At 36.0% G+C, this 18,381-nt stretch overlaps 1 protein-coding gene across 3 annotated transcripts in view; it reads right to left on the bottom strand.

Moving 5' to 3' along the window:
- Ghr (growth hormone receptor) overlaps positions 1-18,381 on the bottom strand; it is a 243,193-nt gene that overhangs the window by 152,387 nt on the left and 72,425 nt on the right. The window contains exon 1 of one of the 3 annotated variants that reach the window (XM_046468258.2): positions 7,417-7,441. The exons of the other annotated variants lie outside the window; for them this stretch is intronic. The gene's annotated coding sequence lies outside the window, so the exon portion shown is untranslated. Of the gene's footprint in view, positions 1-7,416; positions 7,442-18,381 lie in introns of those variants that run through there. 3 annotated transcript variants of the gene reach the window in all.

Here is an 18,381-nt window from a genome sequence, read left to right as displayed (position 1 = left end):
GGCCAAGATATATAATTGGATGACCATGGACCCATGGACTGAACCTCTGAACCATGATCCAAAATAAACATTTCCTTCTTTAAGTTGTTCTTGCTAGGTCGTTGATCATAGTGATTAAAAAAAAAAACAACAACAACTAACTACAACAAGAGGGGGAAAGTAGCCTCACAAGACTTGTGTAAAGACATAACCTAAAAACTTTGATACCCTATAAAGAAAGAAAATGTACCCAAATGCATGATGTTGTGATATGACTTTTTATGATCCTTAGGAGATACCTTTTCCAAAGGAGTTACAAATCCTGTTAGTGTACTGGAAGCAGAAATATTTGGAACTGTTTGAACTTGTGAGTAGTTTTACTGGGAGACTACTGAGGCCCACAGAAGTAAGAATCCTTGTCAGACAGAAATATTCTATTAGTCTAATAAAAAAAAATAGGTGACATTCTATTCCACCTTACCTCAAATCAAATTCCCCAAATTAGGGTCTTTATCAAATAAAACTAATGGTTAGACTAAGATTAGAAAAGTGAAGAACCTCAAGATAAAGATAACAAATTGTGTATTCTCTTTTTAATAAAATTCCTAATTTAAAAAAAAAGGGAAAACAGAAACCATATAAAAAGTTCTTTTTTGTTTGTTTGTTTTTGATTTTTAACATTAATTTCTTAAGTACCTTCCAAATATATTGCCACCTTTTCTAAGAATTGCTGATTTAAACAATTCTTTTTTGACTCAAGTAAAGTCAGCCTGGCTTGGCTAATTTTAACTGATTAGATAAAGAATAAAGTTCAATATCAAAAAGCAAATCAATAGGAAGCAATTGAAATCAGATGTTGGGTAACCAAAAACTGTAAGCTTGAAGAAGTTTCAAGGGAGAGGAAAGGGAGCTCGAGGACATTACAAAATAATCCATGAGGGATCCATGATGTATGGAGAGAGAGAAATACACATGAGGATAGCTCAGCACAGCAGCAGAGATCTGGTATCTTTGAGAAAATCCCCTTTATATGGAGTTACCAGGTAGTATTCTCTTCTTTGCCAGCTGAAGGAGAATACTATGCCTCCTATTACCCCCAAACAGAAGCAAAATAAACAAAAACAATAAACACAACATTTAAGTTTTCTTTAATTAATATTTCATGACATGCTTATTACTGCCCATTCAGAACACTATTTTTCCACCTCGGAGTTCAACCTATTCCTAGGCTGAGAAACTAATATAGATAACAAAATGCTCTCCACTTTAACGTTTAAATGTATGCATTAAAATGATCAGTTAAAGGAAATGATCACTTAAAGGAAACTTTTTGATGCTCATTTGTACACCTATGTAGACCCCATAATTTTTATTTTTAAGGTCTGACAGTCAGAAAAATTTGTAGGTCACTGATACAGACTCTTTCTGCTCTTTCAATGTTATAAATAATTTCAATAAACATCTCTTGGGCTGTATTTCAATTTATTGCCTAATGGTTGATTCCAAGAAGCAATGGTGCTGCATAAAAAGTTAGAACATTTATGTGACTTTTTTGTAGATATCACCCAATTACTTTCAAACTGCCCTAATTTAGACTCAGGCCAGACAAGTAAAAAACACTTCAATTTCACTGTTATTTTATTAGCAAGATTTTTCTTTCCCTCTCATTATTAATAATTTAGTAGATAAAAGTGATTTGCCATTGTTTTTATTTATAATTGTTAGAGAAATAATGAGACTGAATATTCTTTAAAATATTTACTATAAACTATCTATGTATTTCTTCCCATTTTTTTCCAAATTATTTCCTGCCATCTTTTCTTCTACCTTTTTATGCCTTTCTTTTTAAGGAAGGCATCTTCATAATTCCTTAGAGATGAGGGGACACCAGGAAGGGAAAAATAGGAGAGAATATTTTAATCTGTTTGATTTTGCCAAGTTGACATCAGCCAGCCTTTAAGCTTTTATCTGTCACTTGATTTTTGAGACCAGCTTCCTGATGAAGTATATTAACCTTAAAAAAAGCTTTTAAATGTAACCAATGCCAGAATTGCCGGCCAACGTGGCACTGCAAGTTTATACTTTGAACTTCTCTTCCTTTGTGCCAAACCCTGCAACAGTAGGTTTATTTTACTTTTTTACAAAATTAAAGAATGGATTAAAGTTCCAGGTTAAAAGCCTGGAGTAATCACTGAGGAGTTTAAATAAAAAGTAAATCTATCAGAAGGCATCAAGATATAGAAAAAAATTTAAAAGTACTTCAAATACAGGCAAATCACCTATTAAGGAATTCAAATGGACTGGTAGATTTTTCTTCAGCAACAACAAGTGTCAGAATGTAAATGAAAAGTTTTAAAATGATAGAGAAATATCATCAATTCATAATTTAATACCCTACTAAACTATCACTGAAGACTAAGTAAATTAAGACAGTTTCAATTTAAAGACTCTCATTTAAGTAATGGCTAAAGGAGATATTTTTGTAAGAAAACAGGAACGATCTTAAATTCATCATAGAATGCTCTCCTCTTATAAAAACAAAAACAAAAAGCCCTCTTTCCTGACTTTTCTATTTATTTGTCCCTGAAGTGATTGTCTTATTTCTGTACTTCTCCCTAAATCTAAACTTGGAAAATTTTTCTTATATTCCTTTCTCTATTTCTCTTTGCCTGTTTTCTTAAATCCATCCAAATCAGGATTCATTCTCCACCACTTTAGTGAAATAGCTTTTGCTGTAGTCATAAATTCTAGTGTTTATTTTTGATGTGTGTGTGTGTGTGTGTGGTACCAGGACTTGAATTCAGGGGTGCTTAACCACTGAGCCACATCCCAAGCCCTTTTTATTTTATATTTTGAGATAGGGTCTCAACTAAGTTGCTTAGGGCCTCACTAAGTTTCTAAGGCTGGCTTTAAACTTGCAATCCTACTACCTCAGCCCCTTGAGCTGCTAGGATTACATGCATGTTCCACTATGCCTGGCTAGAGGTTAATTTTTAATCATCTTTGAACTGTCAATACAGTTGCTATAGTGTATCACTTCCTGCTCTTTGAAACACTATCTTAATTTTATATCTTGGTCACCATTCTTCATTAATTCTGCCATCTTACTGTGTCTCCTTTTGTTCTGTTTAACTGTATCCTCTTCATTTTTCCAATCACTTAGCACTGAAGTATTCCCCAGGAATCACTCTCATCCCCCCTCTTTCTACACTTCCCGCTTCGATGATCTCATTCAATATCTTGACATTAACACCACATACATGATGGTGTTGTCCAAATAAGCACTTCAGTCCAGACCTCTTACATAAACTATAGACTCGTGTATTCAATTGACTAATAATTCCCCTGGATGTTTTGATAGGTATCTCAAACTTACAAATCCTTAACCAAACCTTTGATTTTACTCTCTTAAGTGGCTCCTCCATAGTCTTCCACCATTCTCTCACTCATATCTCATAACCAATATTCCATCAACTAATCCTCTCAGACCCACCTTCAAATTCCATACAGAATATGAGCATTTCTTGCCATCTTTATCTCCCTCATACAAGCCACCAATATTTCTTATCTGGATTGTTACAAGAACTTCTTAATTGGCTTACCTGCTTATTGAATCTATTTATCTCCAATACCCAAAATTATCTCAGTGAAACAAGAACATATCACTTCTATGTTTAGTACCCTGTCATGTAATATCATCTCCCTTAGAGAAAGTGAGGAAGTGCTTACCATGATCTCAAAGTCTTATCTGACATTCCCCCACCCACTATGTCTGCCTCCATCTACCACCACATGCTTTTTGCTCATTTTTCTCCAACAAAATTGGTCTCTTTGATGTCCCTTGAAGACCCCAAACAGAACATGCTGTCCCTTCTGCTTGGGATACTTTTCTCCCAGACTTCCTTGAAGTATTCATTCAAATGTTACTTTACCTGTGAACTCTTTCCTAACAACTTGGATAAACAATAGTCTTTATACTACTTTGTTTTCCCCATAGCACCTGTCTTTACTTGGTATATTATACATTTATTTGTTTGATTTTTTTTTCTTCTCTTCTCTTACTACAATGTCTATTATGTGAGTTTGGGGACTTGGTCTATTTTTCTTACTGCTGTATTTCCAAGCACCTACAAACCATAGAAAAATCCAATAGGACACATGCAATAAGGATATACTGGTGCATAGACAAATAGAGAAAAGAAGGGGCGGGGGGGGGTAAAACATGATGGTTAATGCAACTAAATATTGCTTGTAAAAACAATATGAACCACATTTGCTGTTGACCAGAAAAAGATGAAAATAAATTCTAGGCAATAAAACCAAGGAGAATAGTAGAGGCTATCTCCAGGGATAATTACAATATGCTAAATGTTCTGCTTTGTTTGAGAGAAGAAGATAAAGTATGTGAAGTGGGAACACTGATATTGCCTGATGGGGAGTGTGCAGGCTGAAAGGTACATGAGGTCGTGCATGGGATGAGCACGGGGTTGTAGAATTCTATAGTTGGTGAGGGAGGGCATCTACACCAGGAGGACTGGGTTGGACAAAGTAGAGCCCCCAAAGAACCTTATCGTACCGCTTAGAAAAGTGACAGGCTTCCTATAATTTAGAAATGAGAAATTTAAACTTATGCTCTGTGAATATTTTCAGTCTCAATAGGCAGAAAATGGAGACTCCTTATTGCTAGAGAATTATAGTCCCTGACTTAAGATAGCTATACTTGCCATTTTTAACTTTATGATGTGTGAAGATGATATGCATTCAATAGAAACCAAACTTCAAATTTTGCACTTTGATCTTCCCCAGGCTAGCAATGTGATACAATACTGGAGCAAGGCTGGGCAGGGAGCCTCAGCTCCCAGTTAGATGCAAGATTACCAGGGTAAACAACTGACCCTCTACTGTGCTGCACTGTGGGCTATGCTGCTAAGCTGGGATGCTCAGTAAGCAGGTATACTAAACGCATTGTCAACTTTACATTTTCCATTTATGATGGGTTTGGCTGGACATAAGCACATCATATATCATAAAACAGATGTCAAAGAGCATCTATATTATATTCAAAATAAATATAAATAATAATATTTGTAATTAAAGTAAATGGAAATCTTTGTATTCTTTATCTTCTTAAAGAGATATTTCTGGAAAGTAATTAATTAAGGCAATACTAAGAAAAAGTGATCCTACCAAAATATGCTTCAGGACTTTCTGAAAGAGAAGGAGAGAGAGAGAGAGAGAGAGAGAGAGAGAGAGAGAGAGAGAGAGAGAGAGAGAGAGAGAGAGAATGTACTTTTTTAGGTTCTTCTAATCTGAATTGTCTGTTTCTACACCATTGTCTGTACTTTTTTCTTCATCGATGTGTAGAAATGTGTACGCAATCTAGCAGATACTCTAATGTATATGCTTATATTTCATACTTATAAAGGAGAGAGAGAGAGAAAGAGAAAGAGGGAGAGAGAGAAAAAAATGCCCAAACACATTGGGTTCAAGTCAGATTTAGATCAGGAAAGTAAGGCTATTTTAATATTGATAGATCAAAAAGACCTATCAATACAATCAACTCACAATAATATTTAAAAGATGCATGTTTATTCTAACATGCTGAAAAAACATTATTTATAATTTAATACCTATGATCAATTGTTAATAAACTACAAATAGAAGTTTTCTTAATGTGATAAAAATATGCCACCCCAAAAGCTTACACTTAACAGCATATTTTAAGAGAGACCTTTGAAGCATTCTCAGGATCATGCAGTACAAGATAAAAATGCTCCATGTCAAGGTGTGGAATTTACATGGTATGGCACTTTGTAGGGATAGGAATGTTGAAATCAAAGGAAAAGGGGAAACGTAGTCTAGCAAATATGAATGCACATACCAGATCTTAGTATATAAAAGAGGAGGATTACAAATAATGGAAAAAGAATGAACTATTCAGTAAATACTGTTGAGACAAATAATTTATCATATGGGAAAAAACAGATCCATGCTTTATACCACACATAAACACAAATAAATAAAATCCTGATCAATTAAAAGTCCATAGATTTAACAAGAAACTTTCAGCAAATTAAAGTAATTTAGAGTTCAGAAAAAGTTTATATATAATATGACCATGGAGGAGAAAGTGATTTCTTAAGGAAGTCATGAAAAGTAGAGCAACAAAAGAAATCTAATCAGGTCAAAACTTTAAAATTATCTGTTAAAATATGTTACAAACAAAATTAAAATATAATCAGTAAATGTGGAGACAAATTTTTCAATAAATATAACAAACAATTATATGTATGAAATATAAGCATATACAGTAGAATATCTGCTAGATTGCATACACATTTCTAAACATCAATGAAGAGAAAAGAACAAACAATGGTGTAGAAAAAGACAATTCAGATTAGGAGAAACTCAAAAAGTACATTCTCAACTTTATGAATAATCATCATGATGAAAATTAAAACAGTGAGATAGTGACTTTCACCCACTGACTAGTAAATAATTAAATCTGATCATAATCAAATATCAGTAATGATCTGGGAAAGGAGGTTCTCACATGCTGCTGGTAGGAATGCAAATTGGTATGGCCACTTTTTGAGAGCAATTTAGCAATATCTAACAATCATGGAAAAGCACACATCCTATTACACAGCAAGATCATTAATAAATACATCACAAAAACTATCACCTGTGTCCCAAGGAAAATGAATAAGGATGTGTATTTCAGCATCATTTGTTTTAGTTAAAAATTAAGTCAATTTGAATTTCAGTCAGTATGGCAATGAATATATAAACTGTATTTTCATAAGATAGAATAACATATTACAGTCTTTTAAAAAATGAATAAGGTTATATTACAACAAGGGTAAATTTTTTTAAACAAAATATTTGGTAGTAATACTAGCCATTTCTGGATTATTATATTATACAAGTACAGTGCAATAAACATTTTACAATCCACAAATATTTTTTCATAACAAGCATGTTTATATATGTAGTAAAAATAAAAAAGTATTAAACAGGATGCAATCAATACCAGTACACAAGGGTTGTTTCCTCTGGGTTGTAGAGGAAGGTAAAATGGGAGACTTCAAATTTTTACATGTAATTTTTGTTTATGTTTTATGTATTCAATTGGGTAGCATCGTTATTTATTGAAGCATCCTTTGCATGTTAAAAATAATAGCACTACAAAACAAAATAAGAGTAACAGATCCATACCCAGAGTCAGGAACAAGAAGTGCATAAACGCTACACAGACAGAAAGATAGGAGAGGTTCTGACAGCTTTCCACATGCAGCTCATATGTCCCTATGCCCACCCTCAGAGGGGTGGGCTAGAATGGTTACTCAGGGGAGTTCTAGTCAGACAAGCCATGACTCTCACCCATATCCCCGACCCCCACCCCAGGAGTCCATAGGAAACCCACACAAGACTTACTGTTGTATGACTAGAAAGAAGAGCTTTGTCTCAGTTTTTAAGCTGAGGAACATTTCTTAATAGATTTCAGAGTAAAAACACAGATTGAACCTTCTAAGAAGACATATGTGATATTGCACAGGCTGGATCCCATCACAAGGTTTCCCAAAGATCTGGTGCCAGCAGTCTGATTAACGCAAAAAAAAAAAAAAAAAAGCTGTTTTTCTCAGTAGCCTAAGTACTCCAATGAAAAGTTCTGATTAAGGCACGTGATGATCAAAAATGTTTATCAATCTCTCTCCTGCAAGTCACAAATAGACCAACAAGATCTTGATGAACTGAATGAGAGAGAGTCACATTAGTCACCTTGAATTGCAACAAATAACTATGAAAGGGCTAGCAAATGCTTATTGAAACAAGGACCAAAACATATTTTACAAACTACAGTGTGATTCAGCTGGTGGAAGAACATCAAATTAATATTACAGTAACTATAAAAAGCAGCACAAGGCAGAATCACTGGAAAGGACATAGAGATCCTGAGTGAACTTCTTACATTTGTGGTCACCTGAGTTCCTACGGGCAAACAAGACAGAAACCTACACTGACTACCTCTGATTATAGAGAATATCCTGATGAAAACTGCAAGCAACTTTCTTTTTCTGCTACTAATATCTGGTATTATTGAGAATTAATTCGGAAGTCTCCTGCTGAGACTTGCTTTATTGAGAAACTCTCTATGTAGTTGTTCTCTTTGAAAGAGGTGTGAAAGAAACAAAAGAGTAGTTGCCTTAGTTTGTGCCAATAATCTATCTCTAAATATGGCACATGTTGAGCAGAACTGGCACACCTTGAATGTTAAAACGAGTCCAGCAATAGTAGTACTTTCCAAAGCTCCAACTGAGGTGTATCAGTTATCTAGAAAATTTTAAAAAGTCCTGTTAATTTCTTCCTCTTGAAAGGATAACAGCTTTTTGCTCTTTTGAGTTCTGATGTAGTCCTCAGTTTGTGATTTAAAAGGCAAAGTAGGCAGGTAGATAAGAACACCATAGTTGCCATTCTGAGTTACAATCATGGCTCATACTGCTCTTTCAACTAAAGTGGTAATGACAATTTTGTAAAATAGTGTGTGTTTTCTTCCATGATGACAATTTAAAGGTAAGTCCTTCTGTTCATTCATGAATATTTGACTGAGTCGTCCTCATGAGCATTGGATTTTGTCAGTTATTACTTCTAAAACTGAATTGCTACATGCAATTTTTCTTCTTCCACCAAAAATTTAATTCAATTGTGTTGTAACCAGTGTTCAAAGGTGATTTGATTTTTTACTCCCTGTCCCCACCTCCCATACAAATGTTAACTCTGGGTTGAAGGATATGTTAGTGAATTTTTTTTTTTTTGTCCAGATCTTTTATTTTTTTTTAACAAGAAACCCACAGTGAAAAAGCCAAAATAATGTCTACATGCTTCCTGATAGGTAAAAGTGCTCCATTTTAGAAGTTAAGACAATTTAGGTCAGCCATCAGTCCTGGAGGTTATTGGATACCACACTTAAATTTTTAAAATAATTTAAGTGATTATTGTAACCTCCCATGTTGGTGTGTGTGTGTGTGTGTATATATATAAATATATATATATATATTTTTTTTTTTAAATTTTTATAGGCATTTTTTGTAATTGATAAAAGAGCTCCTGTCAGGAACCACTAGCTATATGTTTGTTAGTTAATTTTGATAGTGTCAATCATTTACAACCTTTACACATATCAAACGACCACATTGAACACTTAAACATATACAACCTTAATCTTCCAAATGCACCTCTATAAAGTTGAGCAAAGAGTTTTGTAAAAGTTAAAAAAAAGAAAAAAAAAGTAATTCATCTTTAAATTATTCCCTTTCAATTTCTATTTCCATTCTGGAAGAAGTTCACTCTATTTCTTTTTAGTGCTACATTTAACTTAACTCAGGAGAAGAAGATATGGGGCCAGTGTAAGAAAAGGAATAATGACTGAAGAGTCCCTTGTAGGTAATAATGGAATACTTAAAATCATAGATCCTATATTGTAGCACTGGAAAGAATGAGAAGAGTGTATATACTTCATAAATCTGACTTGGACAAATGCTGGGAGCCATTAGCCAAGTAGGTATGACAATTTCCTTGCCAGCGTACCCCATGTTGCTGACATGTTGCAGTGACATTGAATGTAGGTGACCTTGCTCAAGGACCAAGGCAGATTAGGGTGTTCCTGGTTTTAAGATAATCGTGTTTAGGGCGTTCCCAGTTTAGGTTCCAGGTTTAAGGTTTAAGATTATTCCTGCTGGGAATAGGGCGTATCCTGCTGCCTGAGTTCCCCTTGAGTTCTCACGGGACTCAGACAGTATATTTTGGAGATAGAAGCCCAGTGGAGGTGGATTTGGGCAGAGAACGTGGATTTGAGAGAGAACGTGGATTTCCCCAGAACGTGATTGTAGACGGCTGGTGTGAGTTCGGGAATAAAGAGTTGCTGTTTGAATCTACAAGCTGTGTGGTGGCTCGTGATTGTGTGCCCAGCCAGACTGCGGCATTTGTGCCCAGCCAGACTGCGGCAGACAAATAGGGCTTTTTCCTTATAGATGTGAAACCCACTGAAGCCTCAACCAAGCCAACACTAAGTGATCTAACCAAGAGTTAAGCTATGTCCATATCACAGGCTTCAGTTATACAGGGTTTGTGACATCTACTTTATGCATAATGTCAACAGACTTGGCCAGGGGACTCTTTCATCTGAGCAGTTGTAAAAAAAAGTAGGAAATGGGCTGGGGATGTGGCTCAAGCGGTAGCACACTCTCCTGGCATGCCGGGGTGCTGGGTTCGATCCTCAGCACCAATAAAAATAAAATAAAGATGTTGTATCCACCGAAAACTGAAAAATAAATATTAAGAAATTCTCTCTCTCTCTCTCTCTCTCTCTCTCTCTCTTTCTCTAAAAAAAGTAGGAAATGGTCAAAGTAGCCTGCAATATTTGATATGCCAGAAAATGATGAGATGACCAGGATTTTAACAAGTAAAGGAGAAATGTAAATTTGAACATCTTGATATATTGCTTACTTGTATTTGTCATCTGACTGTGATCTACAGCATCATTAGATACTCTTCCTAATTCCACAAATGGGCCATCCAGTCTGAAATCCATTGCAATAAACCTCAACTGAATTGTTCTATTTAACTTGCTTTGTAAACAGACACTACAGTCTTGAAAGACACTAATGTGTGAAAAGATTTTGCTGTAATCCTGAAGAGTGAATTTGTCTCTCTGCCCATTTTCGGGACTGCTGCCAGAGTCCTGGTTGGTCTTCCTGTTTTCCATCTAAAAAGCTCTGTCTTCTCATTCCTTACGTCCCAGAGGGAAATAGATCTAAGACTTTAGAAGCAAGACCTCATATTTTTCTCTTCTATATCTTGCATAATGCCTGCAAAATTATAGGCTCTGATAAAATGTTGATTTTTTTCCTCTCCAGTAAACAAGGCCGTGGTTGAATAGAAGCATAACCAACCTCCTCACCACAAGGTGCACCATCTTTGGATTTTATGACTCTTCTAAAACAAGATAAATAACCTTCAGAGTGAGACAAATTGCCCAATTAGCAATCATTATAACGGGAACAAATCTTGGCAAATGAGAACCGTGATGATTGGATTTTTTTCTGGGAATGGTTCTATTAAGATCAGAAGTATTATATTTACCACTGTATTTAAACAAAAGTATTTGTGATTTCAAGATAAGCAAAATACATCAGTCTCACTGCTACACATATGCTGATCACCATAACTAATATCATTGCCAGACAGAAAAAAGTGGTAAAAATGAGAAAAAGATTGATCAACCAAAACTGAATGTATCTGTATTCACATGGTCACTTTTAACCTTCAAATAGAAAGAGAGTATTTCAAGAGACTGCTGAAAATGGAAAATATCTATGACATTTCTTCTGGTATGTACTAACATGCATAAATTTGTTACATAATGGTGAGAAAAAAAATGTTTGATATATGAATGTTTTTTTTCTAGTGTCAACAGAAATTTGGCAGTCAGCATTCACCACCCCTTACACACAAAGTGGCTCAATCAAACACTGGCCTTTTCTTACAAATCTGGTAATCTGTGTCTCTTTAATAGAGTAATGGAAAGGATGTTTTCCTGTGTGCAATACAAAAGTAGAGAACAATGGAGTGTTTACTTTGGCCCAGGAACTTTACACAAAGGTCCTGTCCATGTTCCTGTATTATAAAATCCTACTAATAAATTAATAACACCCAAAAAGTCCAGCTGAGAAGAGCTGTGACTTTAACCTTTCTATTTAGCCAAAATCTTTAATTTGGGAGAATGCAACAGGCTTTTAAAAATCATTTTTAATTAGCTAGCAGAATCCATGAAAATGCCAGAAACTTTTCATCCCAAACCATTTCCAGAGATTGGTTGTCTGTTCCAATTATCGATACAGTTGTAAACTACATAATTGTATTTATATAATTTGTACTCCCAACTCAAGTGACATTTTTCTAAAACAAGAAGTGAATTTTTTCCCTTTTCTTGCATAAATAGGTTTTCTCAGCAAGGCAAAACAAAAGAAATTAAGTGAAAATCAGCCTAAGTATGAAAAAAATATGTGTCAAGAGTGTCTTTAATGATTTCAAGTAGATAAGCTTTTGGCAGATGAAAATCATTAACAAGAGAAACTCCAAGAATTTTTAAAAATGTGTCAGAAACACGTTAGAGAAGATCTACAGTATAAACAGCTTTATAAACCTGAAGCAAAATTCCAAATGACACCTGGAAACCAGTGCATTAGATGCCTCAAAGGCCTAGAATAAGAAATAGGAATTCGATTATGAAAAAGATACTTGGCCTTGGCAATCGTAGCTTTAATAGTACAAAACAAAGGGAGCCATGTTTCATTTTGTACATCCGAGATGTCATCCTTTAATCTGAGAAGTTTGGAAAGTGGGTCATTAGTGCCCATTGCTGCCCCAGGGAGGAAAATCTTCACACAAAACACAGAGAGAAAAACATTTGGTTTGAATCAAAGCAAAGATACCTTGAAGAACAATTGATGTTCCTTTCTTCAGGCAAGGAGATTCTTGCCTGGTAAGACTTGATGAGTTCCCTCAGTGGGTTGCTATTTCCATTCTTGAGTTCATTGTGTCCTTCTCTAAGCATTTTTGAGCTCCTATTCCATTTTGTGGAACTGAGATCTAGTGAGAGAAAACTGACAATCAAAACCGAAAAATAAGTAAAAACTTAAAAAAGAAACTGTCAGATGACGTGATAAGAGATGACATGATAAGGAATGACGGAGACCTGGTGGAGCAGATTGTGCGACAACAGGTCAGAGAAGTCCCATTGGTTGAGCTGAGGTCTGAATGACAAAAAAAAAAAAAAAAAAAGAACCAGCTGAACCAACATCTGAGGGTGTAGCATTTCAAACAAGGGGAGAGTTTGGTAGGTGAGGAATCGGAAGGAGAATCAGTGTGGTAGAGGTTGGTGAGCCACTGGCCTTGAACTCCATCACCTTTGATTGCACACACTTAGAAGCCACTGTCACATATTCTTGAAACTTGGTACAAAACAAGGAAATATAAGATTAAAGAAATGCCTTTGCCTCCCAAAGCATCGAGAGGTCTTGGGGTCTTATATGCATAACAATGACCCTATTGCCCTTGATATCAAAAGTTTGAGCTTTATTCCAGTTTATGTTTCATTACTGAGAAATTTGATTTTCTCAAAGTTTAAGGCACAGAGTACATAACAAGCAGGGTAAGGAGTGCAGGATGAGGCAATGAAAGGAAATGCCACTAACTGCCGATTCTCATGAGACTGTTTACCATGAAGTTAATGCCAGAAAGCCCCTCCAGAATCTTTAGGAGATTTGCACAAGTCACAAGTTATCTTGTGATATAATGAAATCTCTCCTGCTCTTAACTCCTGACTCTTTATTATATTACAGCTTCTACAATAGATATTTCAGGATTTGTCTTCTTGCCAGTATTAACCTACATAAATGACTTCCTGTCAGAGACTGTCTCAATAATCATTCTCTTCTCAGTACCTAAGACAGAGCCAGGCACATAATAGATGTTCCTGGGATTGGCTTTGGTTTTATTAGCCTAATATTCCTAAACAGATATAGTAATGATACCCAAATAATGTGATTACTTTGTTTTCACATGTAAATAGTAAATCCTCAAGAATTTGTCTATTGTCTGCCAAAGTAAAGACAGATTGCTTACACATAATGCTTGGCATTGGTAGAATTGGCATTCTACAAATGCTTGTTATGAAGCAGATACTCAGTGATGCTTGCTGAATGCATGCATACATGTCTGAGTGGACAAATCTATGAGGCAAAGCCCAATAAGAACAGCTATACTCATGTTCTATGATCTGGATGAGTGTTCAAAGGTCCATATGTGAAGACCTGGTCCCAGTGTGGTGGCATTGGGAGATGCTATATACCTCACATCATTACAGAGGTAGTCTTGAAAGGGATTCTGGGACTCTTCTCTCTTCTCTCTTTCCTGGCATGAGATGTAAGCACTCACTCTGACATGTGTTTCTGCCATGCTGTTGCCACAGTATTGATTTGCCAGAGATCCATATCAATGGGCCACCTGATCTTGCACTTGAAACTCCAGAATTGTGAGCCAAAATAAATCTTTTTTTATTTAATAAGCATCCTGTGTCAGGATGTGACCAAAGTCATCATACATGCATGTAACATGTTATAAGACTTAGGAAGGAACAGATGATCTAATATGAGCATTAAAGAAGACTTCTTTGAAGGTCACATTAAAGAAACAGTACTTGCACTAGGTCATGATTAGGTGCTGAAATTAAGCCCTGGTCTACATTTTGAAATACAAAATACAAAATGTAGACCAGGGCTTAATTTCAGCACATAATCATGACCTAGTGCAAGTAGTCAAGAAAGTCAACAAGTGATGGTAGCTGAAGTTGCCTTTGGTAACAGGAGAGGTTATTGACAGAATGTGAAGAATCTTCCTCTTTGGAAATCCTTAAAATTAAAACTTTTTATGTGTGTACTGATTGTGTGTGGTCTTGTTTAAAGAAAGAAGAATATACTTGGAGACCCAAATTTGTCTTCTTCCAGCCTTCTTTATCATACAATGATTCTTTTACAAGTCCTAAATACTTTAAATCTAGCAACCAAGCCATTTTTCTGAGTTACACCAGGAAAAATTTAAATGTACTTTATGAGCTAAAAAACAACGCACAGCTCTCATTTTCATATAACTTAGTAAAAACAGCCAAGTGAAAGCTTGGTCAAACTTTCCAAAAAGTTCTGGGCTGAAGACAAGCATGGAAAAATTCAGGCCCAAAGGAGAAATTTCCAGAAATTTAGAAGCAAGTGAAAACAGGGGGTTATAACAGTTCAGTTTTGCTGCCAGGAACAAAGTATATACGATATTATTTATTGCTGAAAGCTTTTCGGAGAGGCAGCATCTGGTTTCAGTGAGGTCTTGCTTTCATCCCATGGAGCAGCTGGACCAAGCACCAGAGCACAGGCAGATCAACCATCTGCCAAGGTGACCCAGCAAGTGAGAGACTCTTTCCAGACTAGACCACAAGAGCCTCCTGGCTCCTTGAATGCCAAGAATAAATCACATGACCAATACAGAGTTCAACTTTTTTTTTTTAACTTCAATTGGATTCTTTCAGCTTTAATTTTTATGTTTATAGTGTCAGACTCCCAAAGAGCCATTCTTCCTCACTTTGATACATTCCTCCAGTGGGTGGATCAGATATCAACTTGTTTCTTTGTGAATGCCAAAGTCCCTCCCCACTTTTGCTAGGATTTATTCATCCAGGCTGAGTGTGCTAATGGCAGGAGGGGTCAGGCATTGTCATGTGATGCTCCACTGGTATTGAGGCAGCGGATGTGGTGATCCAAAGGTTAACTAACTCTGAACAGAGAACTTGGGCTCTCAGCTTTGGCCACTGCAAAAGGTCCTCTTGGAGGCAGGTGGGAGCTGATGACTATAAAGCTGACTGTTAGGAGAAAGCACCATAACTTTTACATCTGTTCAAGCCTTTTTTCTCTACCAGCGTGATTTCTTCCCAAAGCCCTACCTACAGGAAATGAGTTCCTCCATTTTTTTTTCTGCCTATGTCTGCCATATGAACAGGAGAAAAGGTGTTTTCTTCCCAAACATGTTTTCCCCACATCCTAAGAAGACAATGCTCTCTCAGTTGCATAGAAACAAACAATGACACATGAAAAAACTCCTGTAATAAGAAATGTTGGTGTTAACAGAATAGCCAAATGGTCCACCAGTGTCTTTCTCTTCCTCTGCATATATGTATACGCCCATACACTATTTATCATTAATAACTAGTAGTGTTAATACAATTAACAATCATTATAAATATATAATCTGTAATCTGTAATACTATATAATAGTAATGTTAATTATTAGTATCATAAATTCAAGAGACCAATTTTAAGGAAAGAAAGTGAAGTGAGAAGAGTGAAGGAAGAGGCTTATACTCATTCTTTTTTATATCTAAATTTCAGGCTGGTAGATAAAGACCCAATGTGAGACAATCAGAGAGTCAAACCGGGAGAATTGGCCAAAAGAACATTAGCTAGGGAATAAGACCTCACTTGATCCTTAGTCCCTGCAATGGCAAGAGTCAAGGAATAGCCTCAAGAGAAATCAGACAAAGTTTTAAAGTACATGACAACACCCAGAGACATACTGTTTTAATCATATAAAACATATGTCCACTATGAGTGAAGGCAACTTCACTACACTTGAAGTCTGAATGAACAATACTACCAAGAAACACATGACAATTTCAAGGCAATAAGACTTAGGAAATTTCTATGTTAAATCTATTGCAGATGTCCAGATACAGTATGAAAACAGAATATTTCACTTTGTTTCCTTAACATCAAAATTTTCTTCTTTAATTGGAGCTGAAGAAATAAGTCTGATCCTAAGGAAGTGAGGACATTTCAAGCATGTAGACTGAGGTCTTGGCTTACATGTGCATGCTGTTCCCCTTTGCCTTTTTATTTTAAGGGATAGAGATGCTAATTTCAATGCTATACTCATCCATTCAGCATGTACTGAGTGGCTACAATGGGTTGGACACTGAATTAGCCCCAAGGGTCATAGTTATAACCAACACAGACACCTCCCTACCCTTCTGAGGCTTCTAAACCAGCAGTGGTGCTTATTTCAAAGTTCAGTTACTGTTTTGACAAGGCTCAGTTCAGATTTTAAAAAGGAAACTTCCTTCCAAGGCAAATTCTCAAGTTATTATTTTCTTTCCAAACTTATTTTCTCAACCTTTCAATTAGTCCATTGCTACTAAACTCACAGTTATTGTCATTCTCAAAGGAAATATCTGAGACCTGATAAAGGGTTCTTTTTTGCTTTGAGAAGATGGGTTTCTAAATAATAAATACCTAATGAGCTAACCAGTAGGTTCAATTGCTGCAGGCCAAATTAAATGCTCTAACAAATGCCAGAGCAGGAAGACTGAAAAAAATTGCCTCCAAATATAAAATTTAATTCTTTCTCCCTTCAAAAGTTATACTGGCATTCTTAGCAAAACCCAGTAAATTATTACACATCCTGACAAACAATCAGGCTTCAAAGTTTGCCCAGCTGTCCATAAGTCCTTTGTGCCAACAGGGATCCATCTGACCACAGGGGACACTAGGTGATTGGCTGGGACGTAAGTCACACAAGTCCACACCTTTGCTGCAATATGAGTTCTAATCTTCTTGCTGATAAGCTTCAAGATATTGAAAAGCCACATAAACATGCCCAGAAAAAAATTAAACATAGGTCATTTTTGCATTTGAGATTTGTGTTTGAGATTCTTCTACTTTGTTACTCAAGCTTTCTCTCCATATCTGCTCCCCCATTTCATCTCCTTTGCTCTCTTTCCTTCCATCATCTCTCCTCTACTTTCCCTCCAGGAATAGACATGCTCTAAGCTCTTTTCCTATATTATCTCATTTGAGCCATATGAAACTCTAAGAAAAAGCTCTGCTCTCATTCATGTTGCAAAAGAGGGACCCTGAAACCCAAGGTCATACAGCTGGGAAGCAGCTGAGCCATGATTTCCATCAGCCCATCTGACCCAGAGTCATTGACCACTGGGCCGAGCTGCCTTTTTGTGTTCATGATGAAGATGAACTGGTTTTAGGTGTAAAGTAGGAGAGCAGTGGTGATACCTATGCAATTGATCTTAATCTCTGCTATGCTTGAGAAAAAATCTAACAAACTCTTACTTCATTAAAGTGCCTTATAGATGGTAATCAAGGTGGCTAATTAATGGAGTCCTTTATTAAGGTTTTCTGTGTCAACTGCTTCAACTTTGGGACTTTTGCCCCTTCCATGTGGAAGCACATTAACAAAAGGTAAGAACAAATACTAATCACAGGTTATAATCACTTCCAAGGAAAACAAAAAAGTAAACAAGAAGAAATATTTAACCTGTTATATCATAGTTACTATGTTCCCCTTCAGAGTTAAACCAAATAAACTCTTTGCTTTTATTAACATTCATTATTGTTATTCATTTCATGGACCAGGAAGAACTTTCAGTGTGTTTATTTCTTAGATTTAAACTAAACAACTTGATGGAATGAGAGCTAGAATACAAGATCAGCATCCCTAGTAAACAAATAGAGTCTGTGACAAAACAAAAGAAATGGGGGATGGGGCAGGGGCTGGGGCTGGGGCTGGGGCTGGGGCTGGGGCACAGTGGTACAGCATTTGCTAGCATGTGTGAGGCACTGGGTTCTCAGCACCACATATAAAACAAAATAAATAAAATAAAGTTCCATCAACAACTAAGGAAAAAAGAAAACAAATAAATGAAATGGTTGCTATGATCCTCCTTTCAGCACTCCCCTGATTCTTACTGGTTGTGAAGGTTGGACCACCCATTAAATTTTCTCCAGC

The sequence above is a fragment of the Marmota monax genome, unplaced genomic scaffold, assembly GCF_021218885.2.
Source record: "Marmota monax isolate L192 unplaced genomic scaffold, Marmota_monax_Labrador192_F-V1.1 WCK01_AAM20220418_F8-fsc00120, whole genome shotgun sequence".
Lineage (NCBI taxonomy): Eukaryota > Metazoa > Chordata > Mammalia > Rodentia > Sciuridae > Marmota > Marmota monax.
Note: the sequence above shows the minus strand (reverse complement) of the source record. Positions and strands in the feature narration are given on the sequence as shown.